Raw genomic sequence first — 24,437 nt, 5'->3', positions numbered from 1 at the left:
GTATCCGGTGAGTCCAAGATGACTGTGAGGCAGTGGGATATTGCAAATATTCATACAGTATTCTTTTGGGGACTGTGACATTTCATTATGGGCTGGAAAAAACTGCAGTAATGCATATTGCAGCTCAGATGAGGTCTCCTTAAGTTCATATAAAAGTGGTAAATATTTTCCAGGCCCTGTGTCTGAGATTGTCAGAATTTAACAAATGTTTCCTTGAGCAGGAGGCCAAGTGGGATGTTGAACTGTGCCAACAACCTAACTTTATGTACAGCTCTAAACCTCTAGTCACTGTGGTCATGTATTTACTCCCGAGGCAAAGCAGCATTATTTTATAGGTGTATGTCTTTTATTATTATAAAACTCTGATTTATGAATTTCAATATTAAGCAAAGCAGTGCTTTCAAGAGAGTCGATCTTGAAATAAGCAAATACATTGTCATTTAACCATATGCTTAATGGTATGCTACTTATAATTGTAATGATTGTTTGCCAAGCATAGTTTCAAATAAAGGAAGAAATGCACAGATGGTTTTCTTATTTAAGTGCATTAAAATGCATACAGAATGTTTAGAAATGCAAATCCTTTAAATCAACTACTTGACAAAATCAGGCTTTGTTCCAAGTTGTTGTAATAGAGTCTCTTGCATATAAATAAATGATTGTGTTACAGAAAGAGAGAGAATAAGTCATCTGTAGAACAGCAGTCAAGAACCGAGTCTGAAAAGGGTGAAAACACAGGGCATTTATACTGAGGAGTTAGTTGGAGAAGTAAATTGTTTGCAGTTATTTCTGTGGGTGATTGTACAGTAGGAGCAAGATTATGTTGATGCATTCACCCCATTATGGCGACTTAGAGGGAATTTACTCCTTTTAATACCTCAGTGTCAAAGCCAGCATTGCATTATTTTGATTTGTAGCATTATTAGTACAGTTTATATTTCAGTGCACCTTCTTAATCCTCCTATTCAGAGTGTTCTACCAGTTTCTCTTGGCTTTCAGGAGTGTCTTCAGAAATAGTTTTCTAGGGGAATAGATGTTAACCAACACTAACTGTGGTGTATGATGATCTATGATGATCAAAACATACCAGGGGTATAGGGGTAACTGGACCTGTGAGGGAAAGCTTGGCACTTACTGTGCTAGAGTTATTTTTGTTCTTTGAAATTCAGAAGGGCATCATGATTGTATCAAAGTCTCAGTAACTATGAATGGCAGATGAAAGGAAAATTTAAGGAAGGACTCAAGAAAAGTCTTAGAAAATAATAAGTGGGATAATTGCATCCCTTCTTCCCTATGATTGTAGTAGTTTGAATTCATCTAGGAAAACTAATGAGCAAGTCAGGAAATATCGGGGGAGTCAAACTAAAAAGAAGATGGAGGTTATAGTTTGGTGTTTCAGGTAAATGAGGCACTTGACACAAAGTATCTGCAGTCATTGTGTGGAAGGATGTATTATCTGCTAGCTCAGTGGCCTGGCTGTATGAGGTTGTGTTTTAGAAATTTTTGTTTAATTATTTTCTTTTTTTTTTTTAATGCTTCAGTAACTGGAATATTGAAGACAGTTATTCAGGAAACACTAGTACACTTCTAGGTGTCTCAGGGAGACTAATGAATATTCTTTGCTGGTATTGCAAACTCAAAGAAGCAGAACAGTATCAGATATACATGCAGTGAGGATATTGCTCATGTTGCTTGGTATTTCCAAATGACCCTTTCAAAACTCTATAGTCTTCCTCCACCTTTCAGCATTGTGGCAGATATGGACTTTCCAAGTGAAGCCTCAGGACCAAAAAGTTGATAAATCACTTTCTTTCACCCTTTGACCACCCAATGTTTTTATTTTGGTGTGCATATTGAAGCTGACACCTTGTGGCTTGTGACTACACACCTTTTACATCAAAGACTATTTTGTAATATAAAGGAAATGAAACAGATGGGATCTATCTAACTTCAGCTGCTGGTCTTCCAGTTGGATCATTTTCGTCCTTAAGATTCTTGTGTTTGTGCTGGTTTTGGCTGGCATAGCGGTAATTCTCTTTGCGCTGGTTGGGATGGTGCTATGTTTGGGATTTTTGCTGAACACAGGGTTGATAATACAGAGATGTTTTTGTGTTGCTGAGCAAGGCTTAGACAGAGCCTTTTCTGCTTTTTGTACTGCTGCACTGTTGAGGGGGCTATGTGGATGCATGGGAGGTTGGGAGGTGACACAGCCAGGACTGGTGACCCAAACTGACCAAAGGGATATTCCAGATCACATGACATCATGCTCAGTATATAAAGTGGGGGGAAGAAGGAGGAAAAAGGAGGATATTTGGAGTGATCTTGTCTTCCTAAGTAAGCACATGTGCTGTTCTCCTAGACATGACTCAACACGTGCCTGCTCATGGGTAGCAGTGAATTTCTTGGTTTGCTTTGCTTGTGTGTGGATTTTGCTTTCCTTGTTAAACTGTTAGTTATCTGCTCTTATCTGTCAGTTCACTGCCATTGTCTCAACCCACAATTTCTCAAACTTTTCCCGTTCTGATTCTCTCCCCAGTCCCACTGGTAGGGGAGTGAGTGAGCAGCTGAGTGGGCTTTGGTTGCTGGCTGGGGTTAAACAACAACAGTGTTGTTGTGACCATAATAATATTTGTGACCATAATAATAAGCTTGTGACCATAATAATATTTGGTGTCAACATTTAGTGCTTCTGCAACCCTTATAGATAATATTATTTACCTAAATATATGGGACCTAGAGACTATAAAAAGCATGCTTGATGTCTCTTTTAGTGACTCCTTAACGGGAGTTGCTTATTTAGTCAGTAAAATTAAACAATCAATCTCTGACAGGAAAATTGTTGCATCATTGCTGTCTGTATTTAATCCTAAAAGAAGAGACAGATATTTTTGCACAAACCTAATATATTACAATTTTTTTTTTTAAAGCGTGGATTTTGCCGACTTTCTTCTGATTCATGCAGCCTTCAGAGGATCAAATTTCCTTTATATCCTTCAAAGATCTGAGCTATTGTATGGAATGCTCAATAGTGTAATAAGCACTGATTTTGCAAAATCAGGTGTAGGTTAAATAGGCTCAGGAAGAGTAAAGACAACTACAGTCACTTGGTTCTATATTGCAGTTTTCTTGTATCTAGTGATAATAAATTAATTTTAGTACAAATAAAAGTGACATTTATTTCTGACCGGTTTATTTTTCACCCTCTTTGCCATCATAGAGTAGGTTTCAGAGGAATAGAAACAGATCAAAATGTCAACAGAAAAAAGACTTTCTTAAAAAAAATTACGCATGCCAGAGGCGCACAGACTTATTTCTTTTCTCAGTGTGGGCTCATCTGTTCACTCTGGGACCAATTTTTTGCTAATAGTAATGTATGCATGTATATTTGGAGTCATACTTGAATTGGAGCTTAAAAGCAGACTTCATAGGATATAACTTTTTACCCCTTCAGGTTTGAACCATATCTGCTAAGCAGTGGCAATACCCTCTGTGAGGTGAATGATGAAGAACACATAGCAAGTACTTAATTGTGAATAAAATATTCCTCAAATCACAATTGGAAAAATAGCTCTACTAGACTGCCCCAAATGATCATGTCCCTCTGTGCCACTGTTAGAATACTCTAACAGTGTATTCTGAGGTCATGAGCATCTCAGAGAGGAAAAGTAGGGTTAGGCAGGCATGTTTCATTTAATAATCATCTGGATTGATTACCTTGTTTTAACCTGTATCTATGCAGTAGCTATTAATAATTTCTTTCTATGAACATGAGCCTACATATTCTCTGACATCTTTTTGCATGAAGTATTTAATCTTTCTGTTAGATTTGAACCTGGCTGCTAGCTTGCTCTCAGTTCTTGTCCTTGAAGAGGGCACAAATAGTTGGCCCATCTTATAGCATGCTTCATACCTCTTCTGATTGTGCAAAACTCTTTTGTTAATTGTCCAATTTAAAGAGTCCCAATTTATTTCTCTCTCATCCAGCAGCCACTCTGTATCTTGTAGCCCTTCTCTCATTTTAACCTCAGACATGAGTGCCTGAGCTTATAAAGCAGCACAAAGATGCACTCCATCCTCATGCCACAATAGGAACAGGCTTTTAAAGATACAGGGTTCCACCACTAGCACAGAACACTCTCTCAATTTTCTTGTACTTTGATTATTTCTGAGTGACAGTGTTTTTATTCCATCAAGTTTCCAGCATACTAATTCATTCTCAGCTTTCTTTTTCTGCTGTCTCATTTCCTAGATTTTTAGCAATGCTGTAAAATCATATGTTGGTCCCCTGAGCATCCCATTTAAATGGCATTCTGTCCTTTCTTAATATTTCTTATCCTTTGCAAGTCATACAATTTGTATGGTGTTCTGTCTGAAAGACAAGCTCTTTTATACACCTCAGCTTTTACCCAGACTTCAGTTTAAAAGTTCACTTGCAAGATTTTTGTCTTTAAAGGCCATCAGTCCAGTTTACTTAAAGTTCAAATTAATACATCCTTCCTCTTTGGCCTTCTTTTACTCCAGAAGCATTCCTTCTGAATCATAAGTGGGGAATCAATCTCTAGTATTAATCTCTTAATATGTTTAAACCAAAAGCACGAAAAATGGTTTTAAAATATAGCAGAAAAAAAGAAATTTGATACTACTTTTGTAAATGTTGTTACTATTTTTTAGATAGTCTAGATAATAATGCAAATTTGAATGAGAAAATTAACATACCTTTATCTAACTAATTCTAAACAGTTGCAGCAATTTTTCAAGTGAGATCAAGACTGAAGCTAACTGCAAACTCAATTATCTCAAAAAACAGTCAAGAACATTAAGCTCTAAAAGATTCACTACTGTATTTATATATAATAGTGTTGTTCTCATTAGTCATCTAAATAATATATTAAAGTTCTGCCTTTTGAAGAAATGTAGATTCTAAGTATATGGAGAAGTATTTTAATTGTATTGAGTCTGGCAATATTTAAACAGAATTTTAAAAAATATACTGAATAACCTTCTTTTGTATCAATGCTCATGAGAGGTCACCCAATTTGGCAATGTGCTAGAGTTTACTGAAAGTGTCCACCAAATGTCTTGCTCATATATTTGAAAGCAACAGTTTTATCCTTGTTTAATGGATTTGCAAAGCTGTATTCTCAGAAATCAATGTTTAGTATTTTGCTTTAAAAAAGACAAATAAAAAGCCCAAAAACCAACAAAGTTGAAACTGAACCAGGTTTCAACATGTCTTTTCCCTTAACAGTATTGTTAATTAGATTATTTTCATTGTCTAATCAAATTAGTACAAGGATTTTTTTTTAGGCTATAGTTGACAGAGAGAAAAAAAATCTACTCATGACTTAGATTAGGAATTGAACATTGTCCGATTTTCCCACTCAAAGCTACTGCTCTTGCGTACAGAATGAAATTAAATGAATGTTGATGGAAGATGTGTAAAGCCAATAACACTACATTCACAGAAGTTTTTTCTGATGAGCTTTATGAGATTTTCTCAAGTGTTCACCCTTTGATCTGTATCTGCACTAATAACAGCAATACTTGGACCAAAAAAATGACTGGATATGAAGAGTGTTTGAAGTTAGGAAATATGATTTTGTATGTAGAATGAGCATTTCTCAGTAGGGAAATCAATTGGTGGGAGGTAGTAAAGAAGGAAACCAATAAACAGGATTTAGTTTTGATTTTCAAAGGAGAGTTGTAATTAAAATAGATAATCTTTAATTTTATTCTAGAATTACAATTAAAACAAATAATATTTACTTCTATTAGATGAGATTTATTAATATCTTGTTATCTTACTGCATTCTAATTTCTCTAGGAAATATATTCTCTTATCTTTCCCTCATTATGTTCTAGAGGTTATTCAGGAAAAATCTACAGGATTATTCCCAGGTAAACAATATGCTCTCTGCTTTTCTTTGTTTTTTTTTAAATAATATAAAATCATGTAAGCATATAAATGAAAATTAACATCATATCTAAACATTCTTTACATCACATGATGATACTGTTAGAGAAACTTATAAAAAAGTGACTCCAAATGTGAAGTACAATATACTAAACACAAATTCTGAAAAAATGTGGGATCTAAACTGATATATACTAGAAATGCACATAATTTCTATCTAGTTTGGATTTGCTACTGACAAGACTTGCAAGGAAATTGATCTTTTTTTTTTTTTCAGAATTGTGAAATCTGACATTTGGAAAATCTGCAGCACAGCCCTACTCTTCAGTACTACAAAATAGTAGATAATTTGTCTGAGTGCAAAATGTGACATATTTTGTTTCTGATTGTAATTTATTATGCTTTGATATTAAGTTTTCTTGAATCAAGCTTCATTTCCCATTTTGTGATAGAGTCAGACAACTGGTAGAATGAATCCTCAAAAATCTGTGTAGTTTGTATATACTATGTTGCTTTTTACATGAGAGATAATAAGAGCATAATTGTAATACTCTTTACAATGGCTCTTTGGAATAAAAATTGAAAATCATTGTAGCTTTGATGAAATATTTTTTCTCTCTGTCCTTAGAAAGAGACACATTTTTCCCTGCCCCCAAACTATTCACTCATTTCCCTTCAGATTTCTTCTTGGCATTGCTATACAGTAAGTACATGACAGAAGATCATAGAGCTCAGCTAAAATACCATCTTTATTATCAAATCCACTTGCCATTGTTTCTCAGCTGTAGTATTTGAAAATTTATATAACTGTACAAGGAAAATTAAGGTGTTATTAAAGGTAGATAACACTTTAACAGAATTCCACTACTTGTTGAAATCATAAAAATAATAACTATATTTCCTGTTAAAGTATTCTGCTTAATGAGCTGTATATAAAATAATTGTGTTTGTTGATTCAGGCCCATGAGATCTAAAATACTGATAGTGTTTGCATAAATGATGACATTATAAGAATCATAGAAGATTGCTATTTTTAAAAGAACAACAGAGATGAGGTTGCTATTACTCGTTCTGCAGTTTTGGTGAGAAAACCTATTTTTAGATGAAACAAATCTTGAATTTTGACCATAGGAACTTGAAAATGGGAGCTAAGCTTTAATAAAAATATTCACATTCCATGGCAAATCATCTAATTTAAAGCATATCTCTTGAGTTAGACTCAGCCATTGGTCACTAAGTAGAGTATTTTCTGAGTGGGAGTTAGCAATGTGTGAGTTTACAGCAAGGTGTCATATTATTTGATTTCTGGAAATAAAGTCAATAATCAAGGTCCTGTTGTCTTTACAACTGCTTGAGACTTTTTCTTTATGTAACACAGATGTTTCTCCTTTTCCAGATGAAAGAACCAGACTTCTTCTGAAGAGATTTGAAGGGACTGGAAGGCAGGAGAGAAAAAAATGTACATCAGAAACTGAAATGCGCAAGACTTTTAATTCACTAAGAGAGCTATTAGACAGGATCTTTGTTGCTGCCCCTGGCAAAAAGATTTCCATCAAAAGAAAACTGCTAAAAGACCTTTCCTCTGTGGCTTGGAAATGCTCAAGGTACTGCTCACTAGTCCTGTGAAGTCTACACAGTGCAAGGCAGCTTAGGTCCCATTAACAGGAAACCCCATTAATGTAGACTGGCTTAAACAATTAACAGGTTAATGGATTTACCAGATCACAGACCTGTTTAAAGTGTTGTGTCACAGATGGACTGCTACAGTAGCATCGATCAGACTAAAATTAATGTCTGTGTCCTGCTGCCATACAGTGGTCACAAGTGTGACTTAAGGACAGCCCCTCATGAGAATCTCAGAACAAACATGCATCTCAGATGCTGCACTGTTTGTCTGTTTTTATAGAACAGTTCTAAAATTCAAAAACCTTAAAATGTGTTTTAAATAGCCACTCCTCTCAGAAAGGCATGCTTCCCTTATACTGCTTCAACTGAGTCTATATCATAAACAATACTCACACCAACTTCTCCCATAAAGAACAGTCTTTCTATCAGTACAAGTGAATTTTCCCTGGGCTATATTTCTACCAAATGTACATCTTACCTCTGAAAGAAGCAGATATCTAAGAAGATTTTTGCTCATTGCTGAGAAAAATGCATGTCAGCTACCCCTGGATGATGGACAACCATGTAGTTAAAGCAAAATGCCAGCAAAGAAAATATTGCAAGAAATCGAGAATTTAAATAATTTGCTTGGGCATTTACACTGCACTTCTCATCTGTAGTTTTCAAAGTCAGGTAAGCCATACCTGTGTTTAACAGTAGAAAATGAAGTCAGCATAAAAAAATCCTTTTCACAAAAATCACAGAAGGCTGATATGGTCTGGCAGAGCTGTGGAATGGCCCTAGAGACAAGATCCCTATCCATCATTGGTGATGTCCCCATGGTCACTTGAGAAATCTGGCACAGACTCGTGTCTTGAGACAGAGAGAACCTCCTGTTTCCTCACCTGATAATCTACTTTTGAACTGAACTATTTTTGAACTATTGGCTTTGCCAATACTATTTTTGAACTACTGGCATTGCCAATAGTTCTTTATATGAAAGGCACTATCATATGATATGGATGTGGTTTTTTTTAGTAGAGATGTGGTAAGAGTTTATTGAAATATACAGAGAAAAGTTTGTAGAAAAGAGCAGTAAGTATTGACAATAGGTATAATGGAGATGATATTGAATCACAAAATCATTGTTTCTAAAAATGAGCTGCCAGTGCCACAGTTGAAACTTCCATTTTTGTCTGGTAAAAAATGAAGGTGAGGAAGTAAAAGAAGCCTATTCTACTGGGAAAGAAAGCAAAATGTTAAGGTAACTGAACAAGAATTTACAGAAGAAAAATTACTTTTTTAGTTCTGCCAAGCCGAGGGTCCTCCTCCCTGGTAATACAATGTTTTTTAAGGAACAAATAGCAGAAGCAAGCCAAAGCTGGATTAGTTTTATACATAACCATTTCTTGGAGCAATAACCAAACCTATTAGCAGAAAACTGGGGTGGGGGGGAATGTATGTGGAAAGAGAAAATTAGACTGGGCCTTGTATTTTATGTTATTACTTCCTTTCAGTCACTAAGGTCTTTGTCATTATTACCACTGATGATAACTTGGAATGCAAATGAGTTGAAGACATAAACATTTTCAGCCTTCCTAAACAGGATACAGGTCTGCTCTCCCCAGATTTTCCCTTGTAATTATTATGTGTCCATGGTTATCATGTCTCTCAGACTAACAATCGATTTACAATCCTACTTCAAAGCATTTGTCTTTTCCCTTGTAGCAGTGAGTAATGACAATGGGCAAGAGACCCAGATACAGGATGCTATTTTGCACACCTGCAAAATAGCCTCTTTTTTGTTTTTTCTGCATTTCTGTGACTGCATGGGTAGAAAAAGCACTCTGTTATGACTGGTTTGCAATGTTTTTGATATTAAACCTTTAACATTTTGTCGTTCTAGCAATGCCATCTATTCTCAAATGCCTAATAAATGTTGATTAAAGTTATATTTCACTGTAATTCTGTTTTCCAGCACACCCTTTATCTCAAAAAAACCCAACTCTTCATCTTGTCTCTGGGCATTGGAGGTCCTATCACATTGCTGAAGGAAGCACCAATGATAAATTATGGGAATGCTATTCAGCAAGTATTTGTATTTTGCATCTCTCATTAAATAAGAAAAAAGTCTCAGAGAGATTTGAGTGTAGGTGCAACTGCCACATGCGATGTCTGTCAAAATATGATAAACTGATGGTTTTACCCTGCCCTCTTTACTCTTTGGACTGAACAGGAGGAAGGCCTTGTATTTTTATGAGTTACCATCACATTCATGAGGTAAAGTGGGCTAACAATAATTCCTTCACTGAGGTTTAAGGTAAGGGCAGTGTCAGAAGCCACTACTTAGCGTTTTAGCTCAAGAAATTTTCTGACAAATCTGCTTGACATTGCACTGGGCTGAGATGAATTTTTGCTCTATGATAAGCAGCATAGCCTTTCAATGTATAGAGGGAAATTCCTAGGCATCTGTGTCTCTGCTGTGCTCTGCCCTACAAAGCTTTGCTGACTCCAAATTCTACTGATTTCTCAGGTCTTGCTCAGAATGCATTAGTAAGGGAAATGTATCCCTTATGCTTGTAATTTTCCTCATCTGTGTTAACATTTTGAATGCATTCCTAAACTGGAGAAAACTGTACTTGATGAATAGTTAAATATTTACAGGTGGAATCTGTTTATTCCTGAGGTGTTCGGTCCTTAGAAATGTGTGAATTACCTGTTTCCCAAATATTGGTTGAAAGAGCTTAAGCGAAGAAGGGAAGATAAATATCAGACATTTGAAACTGCATGGGGAATTGTAGGCAGGAGAAATGAAACAGATTACATAGTTGATTGAGATGCTGGAGGCCTTTTTTAAATCTTTATGCTGTATCATTCTTCCATTTACTGTAATTTATATTTTCTCTTGTGAACCTTTGCAGAAGATTTATTGCAACACTGAATCTATTCTGAAATATGTACACATTTACCTGCAGTAAAATTGCATTTGCCATACAGTAGCCCAGATACTTAATATAGATTACATAGTCCTTCTGGTTTTTATTTAGACAGTGATTTGCAGTGTTGATGTGGTAATTACAATTTTGAAGTTTTAAATTTTTTTTGCAGTAAAACTTTTTTTTTTACTGTTTAAAAGAAGCTAATTCTTTTAAATTACCCCATACATAACTTCCTGTGAAACGGAAGTGGAGTACTTAGGAACTGCATATATGACTCTAACTGCAGTAAGTAGTATAACTTTTAGGAGAGGTTAGTTACTGATAAATATACAGGCTCATGTTAATTGTTTAAATAGCCTATGCTAAGCTGGTAATCAATTCCCTATTTTACTCTTAAGGTATCTAAAATTGCAAAATTAAATCTCTGGCTAATCTTAGCTTCAAAGGGACTGAGAGCTCATCCAAGCACATACAGGATCCAGAATGTAAAAAAGTGGTACTCTACCCTAACTCAATCTATGGTGAAAATATCTTCTAGGGAGCATAGAGTTAGTGGATACTCATGATCGGTAGTAGAGTAGCTACTGATTTTGGCATTTTACTTTTTCTTAAGGGGCTTTTAATAAAATATATATAAAATACTTTAGGGAATCTGATACATCAGTGAGTTACATATTCACTGCCAGATGAAGTAGGAAATGTGCTATTCATTGAGTCATTAGGCCAATTTCTCTAAACTTATTGGAATTTCTGCACTGAAAAAGGATGGCATGAATTCATCAACTGCTTCCTCCCTTTACTTGCAAGGCCATTCAAGAATCAGACTGCTTTAGATTCTCCTTACTAAGCTTTTGGATTTTAATTAATATTTTATATTCACATCAAAAAGATGCTACTCTTGCAATGTATAAAAATATTTTACACATTTTCTTAGAACTAAGTATCCTGAATGTATCCTCCCTCACTTTGCTATATAAAGGGGGTAATAGTGCTAACAAATTCTGCCTTTACAGGGGTTATAGCTGCTGGGAACTGTTAGGGGTTGGCTGGAAACACACCAGAGTCTCTAAACTAGCATCGTATTTCTCTGGTGCCCCAGTTCTCTTCAGTATATCAAGATACTCTGCAGAAATGTTTCTACTGTCCTGACTGACTGAACTTTTGACAGTGAAGTGAAGATGGTGTTCAAATTCAGGCTATATATCTGTGGATTTCTCTGGAATTTCCTTTTATCTTCAATGTCAAATATAGTTTAGAATAAAACTATACTTCTGTTCCTAAGGCCTGCAAGCTTGTGGTTCAAGCCAATGCTAATTTTGCAGCAGCAGAAATCTGGACAGCAAGACAATGGGAGATCCAAGGATCCTAGCTTTATAAAGTACAGCCAGATCCTGAACTGGTAAAATATTTGCTAAACTGACTGGTAAGCAGCATAAATTGTCACCCTGGGCACCTGTTTGGTGAAATACAACCTAAGATATTTCTAGTTCTGCACCAAAGGTTTGAAACACATATAGTTTTGAAGCAGAGTTAACTGTATCTCTTCTATTTCATTAATATAATTTTCTTACCTAATTATCAAAATTGTGTGTCCTAATGTTTTACAGATCTTACTTTAAGAACATGTAATTGGAAGGAGTGGCTGCTTAATAAGTTTTTCTTGTCCCACATACCCTGAAAAGGTAAGAAATGCCTCACTTCATGAGAAAAAATGACTTCTTTGTGAGAGAAATGCTGCTTAGGGAGAGCACATCAGCATCAATGCTTTCTGTGCCCTTGCACTTCACTAGCACCAAGGCCTCTTAGATTTTACATGCCTAATTCTCCAAACCCTTAAAGAGTTTGGACCTTTTGTTATCTGGTTGTGGATCCACATATTTGTCTCATCCTCCTTTCAAAGTGCAGCTGACAGGAGCCTCCTCAGTCTCCTGTGGCATAAAGTTCCAGAAGGTCACTGCCTGTTGTATAAAGCACTTATTTTTATTCATATTGAATTTCTCCTATTAGTTTAATCTTATTTTCCCTTTTTCTGCACGATTTTATGGAAAAGTGTTGTGCATTTTCTTTACGATGGATTATTATATTTGTGAAAGGTATGGTAATTTTAGTTTTCTCCCTTTTTTTTTCCTGTAGTTTGAATGCTTCAGGACTGGAATGACTTTCAAAAATACTGGTGGCAATACTTTCCCTTCTTCTGATTTATTTTTCAGTTCTGTTTTGGTTGTGCAAGCATAAAGCTTTGTGTCTGGCCTGAAACAAAGCCTCCATGCTTGAAGCCATTCCAATGCTGAAGGAAGCAGAAGGCTCCCTCCATGCCTCTCCCTCTGTCCTTCTGCCTCAGCCCATTTGCCGGGCCTGTCTTACACTTCAGCTGCTTTGGGAAGTTTGAGTTCCATAATCTAGAAATCTCATCAACCAAACTATTTTTTTTTCAGAAAGCCACCTTGTGAGGCAGTTTCAAAACCTTTAGGTGAGATTTATGGTTTCTCCACTGTCTGCCAAAGAAGCAAATAGTTTGGCTTGACATGAGTTCTTTATTACTGTGATACTTATAACACATTTCTTCCTTTTTTTTCCCCCAAATACTCACAAATTGCTTCAAAATTGTTTCAGATGTATCAAAATAGATAATTTTTATTCCATTAAATAATGACATACTTATGGTTTTGGTTAATTGCCCCAGAATTATAGGTGAGAAAACATGCACATTTCTTATCATTGCCAGGAAATTCATCTGATTTTTCTTTTATTTGCCTACTGGTTCACATAAAGAAAAGTTTAAGCACAAGTAAAAGTGTGGATTTAATACTGCTTTTCTGGTAGAAATACAGCATCGTTGTTCAGCAGTGTCCTGCAGCATCAGCAGATCTGGCTGTACAGCTCAGGCTGTATTTGAGCATCATCACAGAGACAAGGACAGAAAGCAAAGACCTCAAATTCACTGGTAGCAACCAGCAGCAGATCCCCACTTTTTCCTCTCCTCAAGAGCAAGGAGGTGCCTATTCAGAAGCATCCCTGTGCCCCTGTTCTCAGTTATCACTCCACATCTGATGGTTTGGCAATAACTTTCCTGTAACTGATGAAAGAGTGGAATAAGACAATGCTTAAGGACACCACTGTCCTGTGTTTTAAACAGAGCAAGAAAATCACTGTCTGATTACCAGACTGACACTGTTCTCCCTATTTAAACAGTTTGTTTTCCATATCAAGGGGAATGGTTCCAAACAAACAACTGAATAAAAAAGGGAGTGAAAAATGATCTCACTAATGCTAAGCTGAAATATCTTAAGATGGAAAGTTCCATCCTATAAAGTGGAAATATGCACATGAAATTTTTATAGTTATATCACTTCTGTTCTAGTTCTCAAAATAAAGCCAATCAGTGCATTTGATGAGAGTCTCAAAGCAAAAAGAAGCATAAGGGAAAAGTGGAAATATTCATGCTGAGCATCATTTGTAAGTGTTATATAAAAGACTGTAATGTTACTGAGATTTTCTTCTAGACTACAGGCTAAAGAAAGAAATCAGGACTCAGATGCTATGATGCTCTTCGATCTTTTATCATTGTTCAGTTACAAGTAATTTTTAGAAAATGCTTTGAAAACAGCAATGGTCATGTTTCAAATATTCAAATGTATTCAAATAAAATCCTTGTTATTTTTGTAATGCTGAAACAATATTTTTATGCCATATTTTTGTGGAAAAATTCACTATGAGGTAATGTGATAAAAATCTACTGAAAACAAACCACCAGGTCAGCATAAGAAACTTCAAACATCTCAGAACTTAAAAAAGAAAATGGAAATAAATTTTAATAAAAATCAACTGAGATCAAGCTGTGAATGATTAAATTTACAGCAGCTTACTTGTGGTCCTCTGAAAAGTACTGTCTGGAGCTCAGTGCAGAAAAGTGGACAGTAGTGCTGTCTCCTTAGAAATTTGTCTTGAGTGCATGTTTGGGAGGAGGGACACATCTCTCCAGTTGGGTGAAAAAAGATTGTTCTAACAACGTACATTGTTCCATTATTGTTGCCAGTTTATGTAAAAGAATACAAAATATTTTTAAAATGTCAAAAAAGTACCTTGTCATTTCTCTAAGAAAGTCTTGTGTTTGCTTTTAAATGAGAACTTGTCTGAACTGTCTGAAAATGAACATAGTTGCCAAAACCATTTCTACAAAAATGAACATTAGTTTTCAAATATATCTATCTTCCTCTGGTATCTCCTTTCCTCTTGCTAAAGGCTATATTGCATTGGAAATTATCCAGTGCACTGTGTCTTCTTAAATTTGTCCATCAGCTTCACTATTATTGTTCTTGCAACTCTTTCTGACATAAGTTGTGCCAAGATTTCCGTACAGAGCAAATGTGCGGCCACAGAGGTTTCTGCCCTGGTGATTTTAACTGGAACAAGTTACAACTTACCCTGTGATTTTTTTATGGTGTGATTTTTAGTTCTATGAAGATTAAATGTGGGTCTGCTGGAATATCAACTTCTCTCTCTTTTATACTCAGTTTTTAATTTTTGATTCTATACCTTGCGGATTATCTAAGTGAAATTTTGGTTAGTATTTTATGTGATGGCACCTTTCTCTGCAGAACTATAGAAAAATTGTAATGTGACTTGTTCAAAGCAGGGGCAGTTGTGAAATCAGATCAAATTGCTCAGGGTCTTATTCTCTCTTCCCTTATTGAAAAATTTATTTCAATAGATTTCAGTAATTTTATTTTATTTATTTTCCAGGCACTCTTAATCTAATTTTTGGCTTTAAAATTTGAATATTCCGTATCATTACCTGTAATACTCCAATTGTTCAAAAGAGTTTTAGCTAGAAGACTGTTTTCTGATGGACTGTTAGCTTACATTGCTCTGTTCCCTTATTGCTTAGGTATTGTAAGGTATTTCTAAGTGTGAGTAATCCTATCACTTGGATTGTTTTTTCTGTGCATAACAGGAAAACTGAAAGGTATCATGGCAAAGTGATTGCAATTTGAAGTGCATGTGACTGTTCAAAAGCACAAAATGAAACATATAAATCAAAAGTAGATGCATGAATAGGCAAAAAAATATCCTGTCTTATAGTATTACACCTAAGAAATTCTCATCTGTTTTTCACTAAAAAAAGTTGTGCATGTTTAATAAAAGATAATTCCAACCATGAGTTAAATTAGTTATTGTGATCCCACATAAATTATGGATGAAAGAGATACTGTTCTCAGCAAGAAGGAGAAAGGAGGAAGAAACCTAGCTTATAACCCAGTTCTTGAGTTACTTGCTACTAACAAGGGCCACATTTTTATGCAAATGAATGTTTAGCCTATAAGAAAAACAGGAGTCCAGTGCATGAGCTCAAGAAAAAAAATCACTGGTGGGTTGCTTTTTCCTGATCAGATGGCTTTTATTTCACGACAGTAGTGGTAACAAAGACATGTGTTGAAATATTTCAGAGAAAGCCTCCATCCACTCTGTTCTATCTCACGTAGTTCTGAAAGATAGGGGAAAAAAAAAAGTCTTCTTTTGTGTTTGGGTTTTTTTCCTTTCAGTTTGAGATGGAGTCCTTTATAGAGAAAATCTTTTCTTTCCAAGCTGTGTTATAAATCTCTTGGAATGGGTCTTAGTGATGAAAGTGCTGAGCCACATGTGCAGATTGCCAGAATGGCACATCTGTCACTATAAACGCTGTACTGTGAAGGAGCAAAAGAAAACCAACATATAATATGATTTTTTTTTAATGGTAACTATAATGCAAAGCAAAGACAGGGCATTTGCAAATTAAACATGGCATGATCTAATCCTGGTTTTGCAGTGTTTAATTTCCAGGTGTCTGAGCTATGTAACACACAAGTTAGGAAGCTCTCTACTAACCCAAATTACAGTAACTGAAGGAGGCGTTAGCTCCTGCCCCTTTTAAACTGTGGGTTTTTCTCTTTATGCAGGCACTCCCTGGGTCACTTACAATGCATTATAATTACTGTTTAGTGACATGGCAGGGAGTAAAGCTGTTAGAGCTGAAATATGCTTATTCAATCTCTCTCCTTAAGTGGTGCCTCTTGATAGCTCATTTCAAAATGGGAACTGACACCTCATCTCTTTGTCTCTTGTAATCAAATTCTCTTCTTCTTTCATAGGCTGCTGTTCAGAGGAAATTGCATTTTGCTTAGTTTTGATGTTTTGTGAATCTGTGTTACAGGTAAGGGGGTAGTTGAAGGTACAGAGTCGCAATTGTGCCCTCATAAAAAGGCAGTGTCAATTCTGTTTTTATTAAATTGAGCAGAGTAGCAGTTCCATGAGGGCAAATAGAACTGAAGCTTAGCTGATTTTAATCTTAGTTGCTCAGCTGTTGAGATGTTGATAAGACTATTGATATTTTGTACAAAAACAAAACTTTTCGCTGCAGATTTGGATAAAACAAAAGTTAATGAGACCTCCTCTGCTGGCATTTTCTACTTTGCACCCTGATTTTCTATAGCCCTGTTTATTTTCCTACCCAAATTTAGCACCCCAAAATATGTACCTCAAGCAATCATTCCAACTTGAAAAACAGTCATACCTTAAAAAACTTTAAGCCAAGTATATATCTAGATATGTTCAATGCAGAGGAATTTTAAGTAAGTAAATAAACTTTTTGCATCAGCCCTGCACAGCTGAAGTACTACACTTAGGTGTGTAGTCACCGTGGGTGTTCTCTCTAGTCAATGGGGAGGAAGTGGCTCCTGAGGAATCCTCTTCCTCCTCTTCATAGTTGAACTGCCTTTGTGGACTTGTCTCCATCCACAGACAAGAGGAAGATCCCAGTTTCAGTGACATCCCCAATTATGCATGCCCCATGATGAACTTCTGTCATATTGTAGAACTGCCTGCAGAACTGCAATTGCAGAGCAGAGGAAAGGGAGAAACTGTTGGCACAAACAAATATTAACCTGGAAAAAGAGGAATCCGAACTGGACTAAGATAATTCAGTGAGTATTTTCACAAGTGGGGTTTTCCTCTCTAGTGTTTGATTCTGACTGTGTGTCAAAGACCCTAATAAGGATCAGTGTAGATTCTTATCTAGAATGCTTCCCTCTTTATCATGTTTATAAATATCTGTGAAAAGCAGAATAAGGAGCTGCTTGTGTTGGAACACTCATAACCTCGTCTATGAGGACCTATTCAATACAGAAGTAAAAATTATTATATATTCTGTTCTGTTTGAAACAAGTTTGCTTCTTTACCAGTTCTAATATCAACGGGGGAGGGGGGATTCAATGCCCTGTCCTAAAGTAGCTGCAGAGGTGGGTTTTATTTGTTGGGGTTTTTTTACCGTAATGTGTAAATGAATAAAAAGATTTTTAAATACTATATTTGTTCTTTATAAAATTGACTCTCATGGAGTAGAAAACAAATAACCTCTTCATTGGCTGTGTAACCATAAAGCCCTGTGCTGGGTTCAGGGTAAGCTGATACTGATGATATGTGTGATAGAAGGATTTGGGTTCTTCAATCAGATATCTGCCTGGTTTAGCATCCTGAGGAAAGGGTCTTTGGTAGGAAAAACTGTAGAAAAAGGTAGTGAAGGCTGTGACAATTTGAGTGTACTCTCTAACTCTTCCCTATTGGCAATGAACCTTCCTTTCATTCAACTGAATTAGAAACTGTGCAGGGAAGTACTGATTATACTTCTCTATCCAACTAAGAAAAGAAAAATCTGTTGTCTTTAAACTGGACAAATAAAAAGGGTGAGTTCTACGTAGTGCAAAGCCAAACACAAATCTCTATGCTGCTATACTTACATTGGGGAAAGAATTCCACTGAGATATTGGAGATAGGTTCCCCTGAGATTGCAAAAGGCATTCACCAAAATTTAAAGACACAGGCCATTTACAGCAGTATAATTAATATGCATTATTATTTTCAATAGCATAATTACTCCTGTTTCCTTTCAAGGCTGGTTGTTTTTTGTCTTCAGTATGGCCCAGACATGTGTGTGGTTTTGATCTTCAATGCAGAGCAAGATTGTTTCTCACTGCCAGCAGAGATGTAGGATGACTCATCAGATCTCCAGTGTGCACAAAGAGACAGATTGCTGCAGACTGTGAAAGCTGAACACTCTCTGAAGGAAAAGGCTCCCTTTTTATTTACTTTTCCCCCCACATCTTACAGCCAATTTACCTGGTCTGTTGCCAGCATGGTTTTTCTAAAGGATGTTGCTTACAAATATGCATAAAGTGTCCTGTGCTTCCACATTCCCTCCAGCTCAGTAAGAGAGGCTCAGAAGTTATTTTGGACAATTTAAAGAGCCATGTGGTAGGATGTGGACAGCACGTTATGCTCTTTTTTTTTTATAGAGTGAAACTACTTTTAATATATTTAATTTTTTCTCAATTATAATTTTCTGCACTCTTTTGTAGTTTAATGGGAGAACCATTTTTGAGCAGAGAACAATATATGACTGATGTGAAAAACAGGTGGAGCTCAGATGCTGTGAAAATGGTGTCACATTAATACCTGCAGATAAAAGATAATATGTCATTATAGCTCTCTCTTTTAATTTTCCTTTAAGTTAGATGTAGATATTTAGCTAAATTTTTACAATATAACAGAGGATTTAGGTTTGATTTTTCATTCCACATTTACCAAGAAAATGAAATCTATTTCATTTGCAGAAGAATAAATCACATTTTTTCACAAAATCCTACTAAATGCAAAGAGAGAATATGTTCAGGACAATGATCGGTGCAATTGGAGAAATCTGTAATTAGCAGTGGTCAAACAACATGGGGAGAAAATGCAGGAAACCAATGGTGGAAATTATCATTTGTTGCAAGGATAATACATTTGTATGCAACTATTTCCTGGAAGGTCAAGAGTTCTGTACTTTTTCTGTAAGGCAGTGATCACTTGGATTCAGAATAGGCCTGTTGGGACTTTGCTCAATTTAGGTCTTCAATGGTGAGTTATTAACTTTGTGTTGCTTTTTTGACTTGTCTATGAGACTGATGACTTTTGTTTATGTACTAAGAAAGGTGTCTTCCTGCAGTTCATGCCTGCCATGCTTTTTCTGCTGTAGCTCATACAATTTAGGTTTATCTTCGTTCTTGGTTTTCTTTAATTTCTTCCTGTGTTACTTTCTATTTTGCAACATAGTGTGTTTGATTTTGATTTTCTTCCAAACCCTTTCTTACTGTTTTCTGCAAACTAGGCAACAAACTTTATATTCAACATGTAGATCACCCAAAAAGTAATGGAGTATCATAGATCCAGCAGTCCTTACACAGATAAAGTACAGATTGCTTATACTTTCTTTCTAGCTCATGTAATTCCATCTAAACATAGCAAAATAAATTCTGTCTAATTTTCCATTTTTTCCTCTCAGAAGAGAGTTACTGAACAACAAAACAATGCATGGCACAAAACCTTGTTGATGTACTTAAATTTTAACTCTTAGAGGGGAGAGCAGGAAGGAAAGGGACTCTTCCAGCTGAAATGGTAGCTTTTTCTTTCCTTCTCCCTTGCTAGTCATAGCATCCCTGTGGAATGGAGAGCAGCAGAGGGAGCAGAGCACTTCCTTATCTGCTCAGAGCTTTTCTGCTGTGCCTAGAAAATTCAAACATAAAATCACTGTTTAGAAAATAACAGAGAGCACCCCAGCAAAGCAAGTAAAATGAACATTTAATAAAATTATGCCTCAGAATACAGTTGCAGTTCAACATTAAAGAACGACATCTACAATGAATAGATCAATAAATCATAACAAGGAATACGTAACTTCTTTTAAAATAAGAAGTTTTGGTAGAAATAATTTCCAAGTCATCTAAGATAGCATATTCAGTTTTGTAATGTGGAAAACAAAGTGTAATGAAGACCATTGCATGTATTCTGGCTTTAATTTTTTCACTAAAGAAATGTTTCAAATATGTTAGAAGCTGCTTAGACTCAGTGTTTTAATTTAAATTTTGATTAGAATAGCCTAATTGAAAATGAAAGTAAAATTAGTAAAAAATTCGAGATAATTACTGGAGGAATTGTGAAACATTTAAGAAGGCTAAAAAGCTCAGAAAATATTCTCCTGGCTCAACAGGCTTTTGAAATGTTCATTGCATGCACTCTGACCCAATCACATGTAAAACCATAGTCATTATTTATTTTGAGCCATCTCACAATCATAATCATTGGTTAATTATGTCACGCTGTATGCAGATAAGGATGACATCTGCCCAAATTACAGTGTACTAATTGTCAATACCTGTTATGTTTCTTTGAGGTCTTCAGTGTGTGGGGCTTATTTTTTCTTAGATTTAATTCTAAAATTTCACCTCAATAAAAACTCCTCTAGCTTTGGAACATTTCAGTATGGGAACACTATAACAGTCATATATATGCCTTTGGGGTTTCAGCTGTTACCACAGCAAAGTCTTCTGGTTTTCAGAAACTGCCAGAAGCAGAGGGAATAAAGGTCATATATAGTTTTGATAACCCTCATCATCATCCTTGTATGGCTACAAGGATATTTTTATTTATATGTGCTCCACTTTTTTCTCTGGTCTATGCCAAGTTTTACTCCTCAAAAGAGCCATTTCATTTTCAAAGAGAGATCTCAGAAATCAAAACCTTTTTTTATAGTTGACCTACAGTGCTTATAAATCAAAATCACCCAGGCAATGGAGAAGAAAGAGAAATGTATACATTAAAAATGGAACTCTATAAAAAGAGAGCTGAGAGCATCCACCAGTACAAGAAGTCCTTCAAATATGAGAATCATGAATAATGTAGTTCTCTATTGGACTCAATATGCCCCAAACAGAGGGCAGGCACATTTTGCCAATACCCCAGGCCATGAAGCTAGGGAAGAACATAAAAGAAATTATTTCTTCCTTTTCACTCAGCAGAACTGCTCAATTTTGATTTTTTCACATATATCATGACTGACATAGGGTTGACTGTAAGACAATAAAGTTCAATGGAGAAATTGCTTTCATGGAGAACACTCAAGTCCAGCAAGTCCTGTTTTGTGTCCTGGTCTTGCTGCTGATCAACACCCTGCTATGCTTGGAACATTATACCCTCTTGCTTGTGCTGGCACTTGCTCACCCTGCTGCTTTTTTTTTTTCTCTGTTAGCAGGCAATAGCACCCACCTTTGCAGAGCATGACATAGAAATATGATTTTGTGCTTGAAATCTGTCAATACATGCTAGTTTGAAGGAATTCATCCTATTCCTATAAGCCTCCCACCCTCTAAGACTCCTTTTCCCTTTTCTTCACTCCATGGACAACAGCAGGAGGTAATTTTGGCACCTTGCAGCTGTCCTCATTGGGAGCATTGCTGTGCCATGAGGGTGACCATTCTCGTCTCTGCTGAGGTTAGGTGTGCTTCCCTTCTACAAGATGGACTTCTGTCTTGGTCTACAAGATGGACTTCTAGCCTTCTCTCAGGGCTAGAGTTTGTCCAGCTAGCAGATTCGGCTTTAACTGGCCTGGGCTGGGGTCACTGAGGCCACCACAGTAACAAAGGATTCAGTCTCTCCTTAGGGTCTGGTGACCTTTTTTCTGGAACTGCTGCAGCTGAGGTGTGCTGTGGCAGCAAGTGCAATATGCAACAGGACCGAGTGTTGCTAGTTCTCCATCAGCAGCTGCCTGGGAGTGAGTGAGAATTAACTCTTAACTGGCTCATCTGTGTCAAACTGGAGAGCAATGCCAGGGTTGTCCAGGACCTGTCATTCCCAACCACTCAATGCTTGGACACTACTTCTGAGCTCAGAATTATACAATTGTCCTTGGACCCCCTCCATGTTTAGCCTTCCACTACTAGAAGAATAACATTAAGAGGGAGCTCCAAATACTCCAGAGCCACTGTGTGCATAGCAGATAATCTAGTCTTGAGGGAGTACTATCTCAGTAGCAGTTATGCGATGGGAGGCCAAAAAGGTCAAATATATAAGTTTTGCATAGCTGGCAACAGAAAATGAGCCAAATTTCAAGGCTCTCATTTAGCTGAACCTCTAGAAATTAACTTTGGCAGCAAGTCATTTTATTGGAGTAATCAGTGTGAGACTGGATGCCAGTAATAATAATGTTAGCTGTGTGAATTTGAAATCAAGTAGTCATGACTTATTTTGAGGAAGACTTAATGCTTAATACTTCAATTCACTCTCATCAAAAAATGAGATAATTATCTCTAATTCTCTCCTTTGGCGCCATGATTTTTTTATTGTGTAGAGACTATGTATTCTTAAAGCAAGTAATTTTTAAGTGCTAATCAGACCACATATGACAGTTTCCATGACAGTCTAATTGAACACTCGCTTTTAAGTCAGAAATATGAAATAATTTAGACTTTTTATTTTGCCTCTATGTTAATTAATCAAATATCTTTCCCAAGGTAGTGATTATTTTACTCAATATTCATCTTCCATGTATGCACACACATCCATACAGATTAGCTTTTTAATAAAGTTCAACTTCTCCAATGAATATCATCAGGATAAAAAGAAACCAACTTTGTCAAGCAATGTTATTTTGGCCTGAGCATTTAGTTACCCATTTCCACAAAATAGGAATTATTTCTTAAATTATGTCTCTTCAAGTTATTATCATTTATAATGTGTATCCTTTGACATTCAACTAATTTTAAAAATTGAATAATTAAAATTAAAAACTTTTGATTTCTTAATATTCCTAAAATATACTAATTAATTATTATTCATAGTTTTTGCTTCAGAAGTTGACTCCTGTAATGATATTACATATTGCAATGATAAGTATGTAGCATAAAATTGGGGAAAAAAGCCATTAGTTAAAGGACATTATATATTCTACTGTTAAGTGGTTAATGCTTGGTCACATTCTAGATTTAATGTTGCAATATACATTATTTAAGGAGAGACTGAATTTATCACTGTTATCACATGATGTAGATAAAAAACTTTAAGGCATTTAAAGTCATTTATTGCTCATAAAGGTGGGGAAAAGGTTTTATGGGAAAAATTTTAAATTCTGTTGACAATCTAAGGCAAACTTTCTCATAGAGCACTCTGATCTCCCATCATATCTTTTTCATAGCTAGTTCACCTGGCACAGCTGAACTTGCATTGTCATGGGGTCTTGCAATGGATAAATAGAAATGATGCAGGAAAAAACCAGCCTTCTTTTGCTTACAACAGCTGAAAGACTATTCTTCAAAAGTGAGAACATTTAGAGACAACATAATCCTCTTTGAAGGAAAATTCAGTGTGTTTTGGAAAAGTCTTAGTTTCACCACTTCACAACACCCAGAAAGGAAAAATCCCTTCAAACTTGACAAAGTACTTCAGGAGCAAGTTTGATGTTGTAAACTAATTCCGAAAGTTTGCATACGGATGCATCAGGGCTCAAATCCTTTGATATGCACATTGGTTTTTCCTGCTGTCACAGTTTTATGTTTAAGACTCATTGGTGGGATAAACTGCAGCCAAAATGCTGTTAGTTATTCCTGGTTTCTCTTTAAATAACATGGAGTCTAGCTGCATGAAAGAAGATCAAATGACAGTCTTCTTTGGCTAGGGGTGGCAGGCTGGTGCAAGTAGACTTTATTGGATTGTTTCTGCAGCAGTTTTTGCAAAAATAGAAAATAGATTAATAGACTTACAGAATCACTAAGGCTGGAAAAAAACTCTGGAAATCATCTGGTCCAGCTTGCTTTCTCTCTTCGGGCAGTATCAGCCAGAGCAGTTTGCTTAGGATTCTGTCCAGTCAGGTTTCAGCTCTTAAATTAAACAGTTATGTTCATTTTGGAAGTATCAGATTGTCACAGGAAACTACATTTTTTTTTTCTGTGAATCAACAAACAAACAAAAAAAATAAAGCACAAAAAAGAAACAACAGCAATGTGTGGAAAGATTTTGACATCTTTGCTGTGTTTGCTTTTCATATTTGACTGAATCCTGACTAGTGTCATCCATTGCCACCTACAGAGATCTCATTGTTTGACCTATAAATCAAAATTTAATAGGCAAAAAGATGT

The sequence above is a fragment of the Fringilla coelebs genome, assembly GCF_963513975.1.
Source record: "Fringilla coelebs genome assembly, chromosome: 1".
In the NCBI taxonomy this organism is placed as follows: domain Eukaryota; kingdom Metazoa; phylum Chordata; class Aves; order Passeriformes; family Fringillidae; genus Fringilla; species Fringilla coelebs.
Note: the sequence above shows the minus strand (reverse complement) of the source record.